Here is a 13,215-nt window from a genome sequence, read left to right on the forward strand (position 1 = left end):
TTCCTTCCTTCCTTCCTTCCTTCCTTCCTTCCTTCCTTCCTTCCTTCCTTCCTTCCTTCCTTCCTTCCTCCCTCCCTCCCTCCCTCCCTCCCTCCTTCCCTCCCTCCCTCTCTTTCTTTCTCTTTTGTTAACTCTCAATCTGTTGTCATTATGCTGGGGGTAAATAAATGAGGTAACGGTCAAAATGTAAATAATCACACACACACACACACAGCCAGTTGAGTCACTAGAGAGTAAGAGAGACAGAAAGACCACAGGACTTCAGACAAACATGTAGGCAGGTTCTAACATTGGGGCAGAACACTGTGCATGGTGTGGTGGGGGCATGTACACAAAAAAGACACCACCCTCTGAATACCTTCTCCAAGCATCACATTCTTGCTCTTTCACTGTTTCCTCCAATGTCCTTTCATCATAGTCTTAACGTAGTCTTATGAACTGTTCCATCTACTTCTCAACTCCCTCCACTTCCAGCTATGCTGCTTTTCACTTGGGATCCCAAAGAATATTCTCTCACTAGCTGTGTGATCTTGGAGTAGTCAATGAACCACTGTGGCTCCTTATCTGTAAAATAAGAGTATCAGCCTGGACAGACCAAGGTTACTTACAGGAGTAACATTTGATATTTTCATGCCTTTTATAGAATTACTTCAGATGTAAACATCAAGGGTTATCACCATTTAACATCCCATCTCTTATCTTGCTGCTTCTCTCTCTTGTTAATAACTACTGGCAGACCTCAGACTGTCCTCACGAACCCCTTCTCAACAATTCAGATGTTCTAGAATGTCTATTGATTATTGAATCCAATCAGGATAGCATGCCAATGGCTCATGGTCACAAGGATTAAAAGATAACACATATGGGCATGTTATAACACAGACTGATGTTACTGATAAATGTTTACATTAATAACATTACCACTGAAATGACAATAGTGGCAAATGGTTGGTCGACATTATGTAGATTCAGGACTGGGCGAATTCATCTTTAAGAGAGCTTTAATAAACCTTTAAGCATTGTGAATCTATGACTACCAATACATTGTTCTAGTAATGGAGTGAGATAACTGGGACTGGCTTCCACATTCTGGTCAAAGAAAGATATGATGTTACCTGAAGAAATAACGCGTCCTATGACATTAACTTCATCAGCAGTAAATTACCAAAACTATGAAAATATAATCCTTCCAGTTATTTATATTATGAAAATACTGCCTGATGACTACTGGCAGCAATGCAGGACTACTGAGCAATTTAGTTAAAGGCGTGGGGACATAGGGTACAGTGGAGAAATGTATAGATTGAGGTAACCAGTGTTTTTTAATTATCTGTCTAGATCTGAAAACTGAGAATCAATAAATCTACAAGTACCTAAGTATGGATAGCTGTTTTAAAAAATACTTCTAATTTTAGCCCATTAAGCATGATGAAAAGAATGACTAGCTTTCAAAGTGCACTTGAATGGCAAATTCCCTTTATAAGAAAATAACACATGAATGCAAGTCTAGTTCAAGACTGCAGCTTATAAATTGTCTAAAATCTTTTCTACCAATGAACACTGAAATTCATTCATTACTATTTATATTCCTCTTTATAAACAAATGCTTTAACCTTAGTATTTTTATAGCTCCTTCCTTTACATCCTCACAAATAAAATCTCTTACTTTCAGACAGACATTTAGTAAAAATGGAATTCATCTTGCCTATCTCATTCTATCTATATGGCCTCTAAGTCTTACAAGTACAGGTGGAAATTATCCACAGAAAATTTTTCCTGTCTATAGTTTTCCGAATATTTCAGTGTTCAATTAACCATAGTTTAAATTAATCAGAACATCCAGGAAATGAACACTGGTGAGACTGAATGAGGCAGAAAATTTGATTGTGTTATACATGAAATTCAGCTATTCAGTGAAATTCTCCAATTGTGGTAATTCCACTGTCCTGATTACAATTATTTCATCTATGTGGTGCATATATATTTTAATCTTCTCCTGACACTGTCTGTTGTTATAAATGAATTTGTCTTCCCAGCTATTCACAAATACATTTGCATTATTGAGGTCATGTCTGACTATAGGGCTTGGTTCCATGATTTAAACAATACTTAATCTTAGCTCCGGGATTATTTTTGCATTAGATAATAATTGATTGGAATCCACTGACAAATAATAAAGATATCATTTTCTGTTAATGAGTTTGACAAAGGAGGATTCACATTCTTGTATTTTTAAAAGAAACATTTCTTGACCTTGAATACATTAATAAAACTCCCTTATATCATTAAACGTTCGTAACAGAATGTTAAATTTCACAGTTTTTAGTCAAAAGTCCCTCTAGGTATGGGCAGAGTTCCTCTAAAATCAGAGCCCAAATGTTTTCAGCCTATGTGGCCTTAACCTTTGGAAGTTAGTCCATTCCTGTTATATTCTGTATCTAGATTTTCCTTCCTTCTATCCTTTCTTCCTGTTGCCCTCCCTCCTTCCCTTCCTTCTTTCTGTCCTTCTTCTTTTTTTTTTTTTAAGATTTTATTTATTTATTTGACGGAGAGAGAGAGAGCACACACAAGCAGGGGGAGCGGCAGGCAGAGGGAAAGGGAGAAGCAGGCTCCCCGCTGAGCAGGGAGCCCGATGCGGGACTCGATCCCAGGACTCTGGGACCATAACCTGAGCCGAACGTTTAACTGACTCAGCCACCCAGGCATCCTACTTCCTTTCTTAACATCTTTTTTTCTTTGTTCTTCCTTCCTTTCTTTCTCCACTGGGTGTCAAAATTGCTTTTACCACTTTCCAATGTTGAGGCTGGATTTCATAGGGAAAAGGTTAAAAAAAAAAAAGTGGAAAATTGTAACCTGATCAGAAAAACAAGAAAGATATGGGGGCAAGTGACATATTCTTTAGTGTCCCCTTTTAACTCCTCCCAACTTATGCTTTTATTTTATATTTCATTCAATTTATACCACAAAACCTAAGATAAGCACTCTTGCATTAGGTTTCAACCTTGTTTCATTTTTTAATTCTCAAGCAGCTATCTATGTAAAGATTGTTAAATTTCTCTTCAAAAAGAAAAAAATTGCCATCATTCATATTTTACTGAAATTCTGGTAAGTTAAAAACATTTCTGTTGGAGAACTGACATGGTCTTGAATCAGTATCTAGATGTTCCCAGTATTGGTCCAAACTCCATTACTGATTGACGACAGCATGGTTTTAGAAATCATGTAACCTCCTTATTAGATTTTTTTTGCCCAAAGCAGGGACAGTGATAGCATCCTAAGAAAAGAAGTACAAGTGATTTATTATGAATTGTCTACGAATATAAATTCCTTTCATTGACATATTGGTCATACAACTTAATAACCAAGCCCTAAATGATACTGCCATCACCCTGGGCTCCAAGTCTAAGGATTACTTTGTGAAGTTGCGTAGGGCACAGAGAAAGAGAGAAAGACATTCTCAATCAAGCAAATCTAACAAGATTTGGCAGACTCAACTGTGCAGATGGGGTGAAATTTGGACTTCTTCCACTATTAATATAGTCTTTATTCTTGTGTCATCTAAGGGCGATGCTCTATTCAGATTGTCTCTTATGCTGCAAATGATTATAATTTAAAGACTAATGACATATATATAAATGTATATAAAAAATAATGTATAAGAGCCACTCATGAACTCCTGGGGAGTTGGAGTAGCAACCAACTACTTTATACCTAAAGTAGCTTGTATATCATCATCTGATTGTTTTCTTGATAAGGAAAGTTTTTATTGTGTCATCTCAAATTGTTATTAAGACTTCTTTCTTCTATCTCAATATCTTTTCACACTGGGTGTATAGATGGAAAAGGAAGAAAAATATTTCTTAGTCATATAATTACCTTGGAACTCCAACAGTATAATTTTTAAACTCCAAAATCTTTGATAATAATGAATTATAGCCCTTGATCATTTAATCTTCATCTCTATAGTTTTATAGTTCTTGCAAGAATTTGTGCCTTTTTTCTGAGGGGGAAATTTGTGCCATAAAAATTCACCTTAAGTGGGATAAAGCATCAGTGGACAGCATGATACTCATTAAGACACTTGTTTCTCACTTACATAAATGATATAAGGAACTCTTGTGTAAAGGAGGGTGTTACACGTAAAATGATTTCATTTGCTGACTCACTTTACTGAGGCAGATTGTGGAAACTATCAAATGACAACCATAAATGTTGAAATTAGACATCTGAACTGTTTATGAAACATCTCTACCTGGGTATCCCAAAGGGCACTGAATCCCAACATGTTTCAACAAAGTCTTTTTGTTGTTGCTGTTATTGTTTTTGTTAGAGAGGGAGAGAGAGTGGGGGAGGAACAGAGGGAGAGAGAATTTTAAGCAGGCTCCATGCCCAGTGCAGAGCCCAATACAGGGCTTGATGTCACAACCTTGAGATAATGACCTGAGCTGAAATAAAGAGTCCGATGCTTAAATGACTGAACCACCCAGGTGCCCCACTGACGTGTTTCAAACTGAGCCCTCCGCCGCCCACAGTCAAACCCGCTACTCCTCTGCACTCCTGATTTCAGCTTACTGTGCCAGCTTCTCTAACCAAACTACCTCAGTTCAGGCCCTCCTCACCTCTCACATGGCTATTGCTAGTAACTCCTGATCCTTCATTCTTACCTCTTCCCAACCCATCCCACACACCACTTCCATGGCAATCTTTATTGTGAGTAGTATTTAATAATATTTCCTTTTCTTTTCATCTTTCTTCCTTCCTTCCTTTCTCTCTTTCTTTCTCGTTCCTTTCCTTTCCTTTTTTTTTTTTTTTTTTTTGGATGCCCTTTTTGGGAAGTACCTGGTCAAGACTTTAGTCCATTTTAAAAATTGGGCTGTCTTTTTATTTTTGATTTGTAGAAGTTCTCATACTCTGAATATAAGTCTTTGGTGTAGGAGTTCTTTATACTAGATTTTAATCCTTATTTGTACTGTAAATATCTTTTCCTACTCTGTAGTTATATTTTCACCATCTCAATGATGTCCATTAATGAACAGAAGTTTTAAATTTTATTCTTTTTTTTAGAAGTTTTAAATTTTAATGAAGTCCAATTTATCCATCTTTATAACTAGTGCTTTTTTTGACCTGTTTACGAATACCTGTCTACCTCAAGTCATGAAGATATAATTTTATGTGATTACTACAGAAGCTCTATTAGTTTACTTTTCATATTTAGATCTAAATTCCATATAGAAAGCTTTTCATTTTCACTCCAACATGTAAAGAGCTTGGAAGTCATCACTCCTGTCCTCACAACAAGAAATCTGAACAAACTAAAAATCAACTCTTCTTAGATCCATAAGAAAATTCTGATCACAGAGCAAACCACTTCCTCAAAAACTGGAGACAGGCAAATACAGAGACTCATCACTTATCAGGAACAGAAGCTACTGTCTGGAGCCAGCACCCACAGGAACGCTTAAATTGTAATCAACAAATTGCTGGACACTCAGTGTGAACTGGCTTGAAAGTTAAAAACATCAGAGGGCTAAGCCTTAGGGAGATCTCCATACTTTCATGAGTTTTACCTTCAAGAGACCCATCAGGTTGTCATGGTGAGCATTTGAGAAAAATCCTCTCTTGCTTCCAGCACTGGAAGGAGGAAAAGTAATCATTTTGAAATATACACAGGGGGAAATTATCCATTTTGAAATATGCCTAGAGCGTTCTACTTTTCTTTCTGTTTTCCGTAACAAAGACCAGCTCCCAAGGGAAACTACTTTGCAAAAGCTTTATTTGACGAGAGCAAAGACAATGAACCAATGCCAGCCTCTGCTAGTCTTTCAGTCTCACATGGTGGTGGTGGTGGTGGGGGGAGCCCAAGAAACTCTTCTGAACGTCATAGCCCAGGGACTCTTGCTATAAAATACACACACACGTGTGTGTGTGTGTGTGTATAAATAATTATAACACTTTCCCTTCCCAATATCTTACCACCATATCAACAGAGCTCCAGGATAATAAAGGATTACAACTAAGATAGCTGCAAGACACAGACTATTTAAAAAGCTCCTAGGAAAACCCAAATATACGGAGGGAACAAAAACAAAGGTACAGAAGAACTGACACTTGAAGCCACAGCAAACAGAAACAGTCTAACTTCTAGCCTGATAAACAAAATACTAAAGACCTATTTATCACAGTTCCTCTTACCCAATGCTTTGCCTGGCTTTCAACAAAAAATTAAAAGGCATATTAATGGGCAAAAACCAAACAAACATAGTTCAAACAGACAAAGCCAGCTTTGCAACAGACTCAGAGTTACACGATTTTAGAATTACCAGGTCAGGATTTAAAATAACTATAATTAGTATGTTAAGAGGGCTAACAGGAAAAGTGAACAACATGCAAGAACTTACAGATAATGTAAGCAAAGATAGAAACTCCAAGAAAAAAATCAAAAGGAAATTCTAGAAACCAAAAACACTATAAATCTTTCATCTAACAGCACAATAACATTCTTCTCAAGCTCACATATAATATTCATCAAGACAGACCACATTCTGGGCTATAAATCACAGCTGTACAAATTTAAAAGAACAGAAATTATACAGAGTATGTTCTCATCCCACAATTGCATTAAAAGAAATTAATAATAAAAAGGTACCTGAAAAAAAACATGTACTTGTGGAGGGGGAGACGAACCATGAGAGACGATGGACTCTGAAAAACAAACTGAGGGTTCTAGAGGGGAGGGGGGTGGGAGGATGGGTTAGCCTGGGGATGGGTATTAAAGAGGGCATGTTCTGCATGGAGCACTGGGTGTTATACGCAAACAATGAATCATGGAACACTACATCAAAAACTAATGATGTGATGTATGGTGATTAACAAAACAATAAAAAATTTAAAAAAAACCGATGTATTTGGAGATTAGGCAACATACTTCTAAATAACATATGGGTCAAAGAAAAACTTTCAAGAAAATTTAAAAAATATTTTTAACTAGGGGTATCCGGTGGCTCAGTCAGTTAAGCATCTGCCTTCAGCTCAGGTCATGATCCCAGGATCCTGGGATGGAGCCCCCTGCTCAGTGGGGATTCTGCTCACTGGGGAGTCTCCTTTTCCCTTTGTCCCTCCCCTGTTCTCTCTCTCTCTCAAATAAATAAATAAAATCTTTTAAAAAATATTTTTAGGGGCACCTGGATGGCTCAGTCATTAAGCGTCTGCCTTCAGCTCAGGTCATGATCCCAGAATCCTGGGATTGAGGCCCGCATTGGGCTCCCTGCTCAGTGGGGAGTCAGCTTCCTCCCTCTCCCACTCCCCCCTGCCTGTGTTCCCTCTCTGTCTCTCTGTCAAATAAATAAATAAAATCTTTTAAAAATATATTTTTAACTAAATGAAAATAAATTTATAAAAACATGTAGAATTCAGTGAGAGCAGTGCTTAAAAGGAAATTTATAGCATTGAATGCATTAGAGAAGAAAGTTCTAAAATCAGTTATCTAAGCTTCTATCTTAGAAAACTAGAGAAAGAGAGCCATATAACCCTAAAACAAGCAGGAGAAAAGAACTACTAAAAATTAGAGCAATCAATGAAATTGAAAGTACAGATATAATAGAAAACATCAAAAAAACCCAAAGTAGCTTCTTTGAAAAGATCAACAAAATTGATAAACCTTCAACCAGGCTAACCAAAAGAAAAAGAGAAAAAACCACCAGTTACTAATATCAAAAATGAAAGAGGAGATATCACTACTGCCCTCATGGCTATTGAAAGGAAAATAAGTAACTTATGAACAATTCTATGACCACAAATTTGATTACTTGGATAAAACGGACTAATTCCTTGAAACGTATAATCTACCAAAACTCATATAAGAATAGATCGTCTGAATAGGCCTTTATCTATTAAAGAAATTGAATCAACAATTAATAGCCTTCCAAAACAGAAAACGTCTGGCCCAGATGGTTTCACTGGAATTCTTCCAAACATTTAAGGAAGAAATGATAGCAATTCTTTATTGTCTCTTCCGGAAAATGGAACCAGAGGGAATACTTTCTAACTCATTCTACTAGGTCAGCAGTACCCTAATACCAAAACCAGATAAAGACATTACAAGAAAGGAAAATTATAGGAGCAAAAGCAACCCAACGGAGAAAGGAGAGTCTTTTCAACAAATGGTTCTGGAACAACTGGACATCCAGAAGCATAAATGAATGAATGAATGAATGAATGAATGATCTAGATACATACTCTTTACCTTTCATACAGACCCTATACCTTTCACAAAAGTTAACTGAAAGTGAATCACAGACCTTACTGTAAAATGGAAAACTATAAAACTTCTAGAAGATAACATAGGAGAAAATCTAGGTGGCCTTGGGCTTGACAATGAGTTTTCAGATATAATTCCAAAAGAATAATTCATGAAAGAAAAAACCGATAAGTTGGACTTCATTAGAATTAGAATTTTCTGCTCTGTGAATCTTCTGCTCTGTGACACAGTTAAGAGAATGAAAAGATAAGCCACAAACTCAAAGAATATCTTTACAAAACACATATCTGATAAAGGATTTGTATCCAAAATATACTAAGAACTCTTAAAATTCAACAATAAGAGAACAAACAACCCAGTTAAAGAATGGACAAGAAACGTGAACAGACACTTCATAAAAAAAGATATACAGATGGCAAGTAAGCATATGAAAAGATATTCAATGTCATATGTCATCAAGAAATTACAAATTAAAACAACAGTAATTTATCATCATTCACCAAAACACTGACAACACCAAATGCTGGTAAGGATGTAAGAACAGGAGCTCTCATTCATTACTGGTAGGAATGCAAAATGGTACAGCCACTTTGGAAGATTTTGGCAGGTTTTTACAAAGCTAAAGATAGATTTACCATGGGGCGCCTGGGTGGCTCAGTCGTTAAGCGTCTGCCTTCGGCTCAGGTCATGATCCCAGGGTCCTGGGATCGAGTCCCACATCAGGCTCCCTGCTCTGCGGGAAGCCGGCTTCTCCCTCTCCCACTCCCCCTGCTTGTGTTCCTGCTCTCGCTATGTCTCTGTCAAAATAAATAAATAAAATCTTTAAAAAAAAAAAAAAAGATAGATTTACCAAACAAATACTAATGGGCTCCTGGGTATTTACTCGAAGGAGTTAAAAACTTACATTCACAAAAAACATTTACAGTAGTTTTATTCATAATTGCCCCAAACTGGAAGCAACCAAGATGTCCCTCAATGGGTACATGGATAAACCAACTATGGTACATCCAGACAATGGAAGGTTATTCAACACTAAAAAGAAAAGAGTGGATCAAGCTATAAAAAGACATGAAAGAAACTTAAGTGCATACGGGCTAAGGAAAAAAGCCAGTCCTTTTTTAAAAGGTTACATACTCTATCATTCCAACTATAGAGCATCCTGGAAAAGGTAAAACTATAGAGGCAATAAGAGGATCAGTGATAGTTTTATTTCTTCCTTCCCAATTTGGATGCCTTCTATCTTTTTCCTGTCTGACTACTGTGGCTAGGACTTCCAGTACTTATAAGTGGTAACAGTGGACATCCTTGTCTTGTTCCTGATCGTAGAAGAAAAATTCCATTTTTCACTGAGTATGATGTTAGCTGTGGGATTTTCATATATGGCATTTATTATGTTGAGGTATATTCCCCTTAAACCTACTTTGTTGAGGGTTTTATCATAAATGGATGTTGTACTTTGTCAAATGCTTCTTCTGTGTCTACTGAAATGATATATAGTTCTTATCTTTTCTCTTGTTGATGTGCTATATCACATTGATTTTTTAAATACTGAACCACCACTGCATCCCAGGAATAAACCTTACTTGATTGCGGTGAATGATTTTTTTAATATATTGCTAATTTGTTGAGAATTTTTGTATCTATGTTCATCAGAGATATTGGCCTGTATTTTTTTTTTTTTGTAATGTCTTCATGTTTTTGTTTTGTTTTGTTTTGTTAATCAGGGTGATACTGGCCTCACAGAATGAATTTGGAAGATTTCCTTCCTCTTCTTTTTTTTGGAATACTTTGAAAAGAATAGGTATTAATACTTCTTTAAGGGGCGCCTGGGTGGCTCAGTCGTTAAGCATCTGCCTTTGGCTCAGGTCATGATCCCAGGGTCCTGGGATCGAGCCCCACATCGGGCTCCCTGCTCCGTGGGAAGCCTGCTTCTCCCTCTCCCACTCCCCCTGCTTGTGTTCCCTCTCTCACTGTGTCTCTCTCTGTCAAATAAATAAAATCTTAAAAAAAAAAAATACTTCTTTAAATGTTTGGTAGAATTTGCCTGTGAAGCCATGTGGTCCAGGACTTTTGTTTGTTAGAAGTTTTTTTGATTACTGATTCAATTTCATTGTTCATAACTGGTATATTCAAATTTTCTATTTCTTCCTGTTTCAGTTTTGGGAGATACATGTTTCTAGGAATTTATCCATTTCTTCTAGGTCGTCCAATTTGTTGGAATATAATTTTTCATTACATTATCTCATAATCCTTTGTATATCTGTGGTGTTGGTTATTTCTCCTCTTTCATTTCTGATTTTGAGTTCAGCATTCAGCAAGACACTCAAGAACCAGACATCTGGTTTTCTTATCAGTGTGTTAAAAATCTTTTTTCATGATTGTAGATTTTCCTGTTATTCTTTTTGGTTTTGTCAATGTGTGCTTTATATGTTTTGATGTTGTGCTATTAATTGCATAGTTTTAGCAATATATATAAGTATTTTTTATCACAAATTGCCGATGGCACTTTATTTTTTCCTTTTCAACATCCTGTTTTGCAGCTTCCTTGGCCCTTTTTGCCCAGATGCCAAAGAGCTGGGCACTAGCATGAGGCAACACTGGAGAGCCCTTGAAGTTCTTCTCAGATGACTCTAGCTTTCTCCTTCCTATAGACTTTCTGTATGGGCACAACTGGTCCTGTCAGCTGGGTGGCCAATTTGAGTTTTTCAACAGAGCTGTCTCCCTTCTTGGGAGCTGAGGGCTTCGTGAATAAGAGAATGAGCTTGGAGTGGTACTCTTTGAGGTGTCACAGGTTTACCTGCAGAGGACTTTGTGGACCTGTTCCACCTCTTGGATCTACTGAGATCCCAACGGTCCATGCCACCTTCTTGTAGGTGCTAGCCACACTTAACCCTTACAAACTAAAGCCCCTGCCAGCTCGCAGTTTGGTGTGGTACTTCACCATGGGGCACCTCACTAAAGGCTGGATGGGTCCAGACATGTGGTGCAGGGCAATGTGGCATGCCTTGGCTTACTGGGCCTTGTGTCTTCAGATCTTCTGTGCCATTTGGTTGAACCACATGGAAGTGGGGCTCAAGATCAGGCCATTCCCGCTAGGCACCATGGCTGCTGCCTATGGGACTCTGAGGAAGAACAACCAGCAAAAAAGGTATAAATAGTATATATTTCTTTAAAAAAAATTTTTTTTTAATTTTTTATTTTTTAAAGACTTTATTTATTCATTCGAGACACAGAGATAGAGAGACAGAGAGAGAGAATATGAGCAGGGGGAGAAGCAGGCCCCCTGCCAAGCAGGAAGCCCGATGCGGGGCTTGATCCCAGGACCCTGGGATCCTGACCTGAGCCGAAGGCAGACGCTCAACCATCTGAGCCACCCAGGCACCCCTAAATAGTATATATTTCTAATTGTTTAACACTTTCATCAATATATCTCTGCTTCTTTCATCAAATGGCAGGTAAGATGCTGGCTGGATGTTCAAGGATGGCCTCAGTAACATGACTGGCAGTTATTGGGCTGTTGGCCAGATCCTGACGGATTATTGGCTGGGACATCTTGGGTCTCAACATAGCCTCTCATCCTTCAGCAGAATGGGTGATCTAAGATCTTCAAGTATAACAAGAGTGCAAACACCCTTGAAGTGTAACAGGAGGGCAAACACATTTGCCAGTGTCCAACTGGCCAAATACAGTTATGTGGACAACCCAGCTTCAAGGTAGAATAGATGCCAACTTTTGTTGGAGGACCTGAAAGGTGACATTGCAAAGGGGCATATATACAAGAATGGGAAGAACCTGTGGCCATTTCTGTAATGTACCACAACTCCTAACATTAAACATGATGAATGTGTCTATACTCTCTGACTCCATTCCTCCTGTCCCTCTCCCTCTTCCTGTTTCTCTCTCTGTCAAACAGCAAATGTATTGGCATTCTATTTTAGGAAGAGGTAGAATAGCTAATTTATTAAATTTATATATTTTGTTTTATAAACACTACTGGATACAAACAAGGAAATTGTCCTTCTATTAGAAAGATGCTTTGTATTCAGACATAACCTGAATATTCAAGAAGTCATATTTGTCATAGGAAACAAACTGAGGACTGCTAGAGGAGGTGGATGGGGTAAATGGGTGATGGATATGTGATGTAATGAGCACTGGATGTTATATACAATTAATGAATCATCACTGAACTCTGCCTCTGAAATTAGTAATATACTATATATTAATTAAATGAATTTAAATAAAATTAAATTTTAAAAAAGAAAGAAGTCATATTTATCAAAAGCCAGAATACTTCCCACTTCATACTTTGTGCTTAGTTTTTTTAAAAGAAGGAAATACACTAGCATATATATTTAAGAGTGGGAAAAGTAGCTACTTTTAATCATATCTGTCTTTGTAACAATGAAATCTGTATTTTAAAAATGCTAATGCTTAAAAAATATTCCCAGCATTATAATATAAAGTTACCATTTTACAGAAAATATAAAGCATTCACTTACTAACGGAAACATTATTATGACATTCTTACTTTATATCATGAGCCTCCCTATGGATTTGGTCAGGGCAGATGAGCCCTGGAAGTAAAATTCTCACTGGTGGATTAAAAAACAAAATGTAACACCCTCTTAGGGACTAAATAGATCTAAAAGGAATAATTTTTAATAATAATTCTGGGAGTCTTAAAATATAAGGCCTTTCCCTAACAATCTTGTCAAATACTTAAAAGGCATTTGGGAAGAAAGCACCAGTTTTAGGTATTATTTCATAATAGAGCAGAAGTAGATATCAAGCTCCTTGTGGTTAAGCAGATATTGTAGTGCAATTTACTGTCACATACAATCCCTTAACCAGAGCCCAATTATCTTCTTTCATTAAAAAAAAAAACTGTTTCTAATTTTTCATCTATTAGATCTCTAAATCTGTTTTTCTAATGGTCCTTCTGCCATTAACCACCT

General features: G+C 37.1%; 1 pseudogene; it reads right to left on the reverse strand.

Annotated features, from left to right (window-relative positions):
* Positions 1-11,360, reverse strand: part of LOC118002888 — a 20,651-nt pseudogene extending 9,291 nt beyond the window's left edge.
* Between the last annotated feature and the right edge of the window lie 1,855 nt (positions 11,361-13,215).

The sequence above is a fragment of the Mirounga leonina genome, unplaced genomic scaffold (genome assembly GCF_011800145.1).
Source record: "Mirounga leonina isolate KUSES-001 unplaced genomic scaffold, KU_Mleo_1.0 Mir_84, whole genome shotgun sequence".
Lineage (NCBI taxonomy): Eukaryota > Metazoa > Chordata > Mammalia > Carnivora > Phocidae > Mirounga > Mirounga leonina.